Below are 2,430 nucleotides of genomic sequence, written 5' to 3'. Positions count from 1 at the left end.
GGCTCCATGGAAAGCTGACCATCCTCGACCTGCAAAGCGTTCCAATCAAGAACATGGGTCACAACACAATGATAAGGATGAAGAATAGAAACATGAAAGACATCATGGATGTGGGATAGACTCGGTGGCAAGGCAAGATGGTAGGCAATAGGTCCTATCCTCTCAAGGATCTCAAAAGGGCCTACAAAACGAGGTGCCAACTTAGAACCCTTTCCATAACGGATCAGACTCTTCCATGGACGCACTCTCAAGAACACATGGTCGCCAACAGAAAACTGGCGATCGACTCTATGAGCCTTGACATACTTCTTCATCCTATCCTGGGCAGCAACCAAATGCCCACGAATCTGCTCAACCTGTTGCTCCATCTCATGAAGCAAATCCGAGCCTAAACACACCCTATCCTCCAACTGATCCCAACTCAAAGGAGTACGGCAAGGACGACCATACAATGCCTAGAAGGGCGACATGCCTATAGAGCTGTGATATCCATTATTATAAGCAAACTCCACAAGGTAAAGATATTCCTCCCAACGCGACTGCTGATCCATAACATACATGTGAAGCATGTCCTCCAAGACCTGATTCACACGCTTAGTCTGACCATCGGTCTCTAGGTGATAAGCTGAACTGAAGTTCAGCTGGGTCCCCAAAGCATGCTGAGGTGAGGTCCACAAGGCCGATGTAAAGACAGGGTCTCTATCAGAAATGATCCGCCTTGGGATCCCATGCAACCTCACCACATCTTCCAAGAAGACTCGTGCCACCACTATTGTAGTGTAAGAAGATCGAATAGGAACAAAATGAGCAACTTTGGTCAATCTATCAAAAATGACCATGATGGCATCATGACACCGCGAAGAAACAGGCAACCCTACTATGAAATCCATGGAAATGATATCCCATTTCCAATCCGGTATCAAATTCAGTTGTAAAAGCCCTATAGGGTGTTGATGCTCTGCCTTCACCCGCTGACATTCCAAGCACTTGGACACAAAATCAGCAATGTCACGTTTCATACTAGCCCAATGATATATTTGTCTAAGATCTGCGTGCATCTTCTTGACACCAGGGTGTGTGGAATAAGGTGCATGATGGGCCTCAGTCATGATCGAAACGCAAAGACCCTCCAAAGGAGGTACATAGATTTGTCCAAGATGTCTAAGAAGACCATTTGACTAAAGAGTATATCTAGAATATCTACCCTCCAATGGCCTTCCAGACTTCGCCACGGCTCTAACATCCTGATACCAGGTGTCCTGAGAAATAACTCCAAGAATTCTCTCACTCAAGTCCACACCAAGGGACGATGCTGCAACCTCATGCCACCTACGGCTCAAAGCATCTGCCACTACATTCTCTTTCCCCTGAATATAACGAACCTCAAAATCATAGTCGCAGAGGAATTCCATCCATCTTCGTTGTCGAGCATTCAAGTTCGGCTACGTGAAAATATACTACAAACTACGGTGATCACTATGTAGCTCAAACCAACGCCCCAACAGGAAATGTCTCCAATGAAACAATGCATGCACTACAGCTGCCAACTCCAAGTCATGAACTGGATAGTTCAACTCGTGATCCTTGAGTTTGCGAGACTCATAGGCAACCACACATCCATCCTGCATAAGCACCACACCTATACCTTCCAAAGAGGCATCTATGCATACCATGAAATCTCTAGATGGGTCAGGAGCTGCCAAAATTGGAGCACTAACAAGGAGTCCCTTCAAGGTATGAAGCACCAATTTGCACTGCTCTGTCCAAACAAACTTCTTCCCTTTCCTCTGAAGAGAAGTAATCAGATGGCCTATCCGAGAAAAACTTTGAACAAAGTGACGGTAATATCCGGCCAAACCCATGAAACTTCGAACTTTAGAAACATTGGTCAGCGCTAGCCAATCAACAATGTCTTGGATCTTAGAAGGATCCACGGATACACCTTCTCCCGAAACTATATGACCAAGATAGCTCACCTCTGACTGGAAGAAATCACACTTTGCCAAATTCACAAAAAGTTGATTCTCCCTCAAGCACTGCAATACCTGACGCAAGTGACCCTCATGCTCTTCCATGGATCTAGAATAAATCAATATGTCATCCAAGAACACAAGAACAAAGTGGTCAAGGTAGGTGTGAAAAACCCCATTCATAAGACTCATGAACACTGAAGGCACGTTCGTCAACCCAAATGGCACCACTGTGAACTCATAGTGACCATAACGAGTATGAAACGTCGTCTTATGAATGTCTGCATCATGAATGTGCAATTGATGATACCCAGACTTCAGGTCTATTTTAGGGAACACCTTGGCTCCCTTCACCTGATCAAAGAGATCATCAATCTGAGGCAACGGACATCAGTTCCAGATGGTTACCTTATTCAACTGTCGATAATCAATGCATAATCGAAGAGAACTATCCTTCTTC

The sequence above is a fragment of the Cryptomeria japonica genome, chromosome 6 (genome assembly GCF_030272615.1).
Source record: "Cryptomeria japonica chromosome 6, Sugi_1.0, whole genome shotgun sequence".
Classification (NCBI taxonomy): Eukaryota; Viridiplantae; Streptophyta; class Pinopsida; order Cupressales; family Cupressaceae; genus Cryptomeria; species Cryptomeria japonica.
This window is presented reverse-complemented; position numbering follows the sequence as displayed.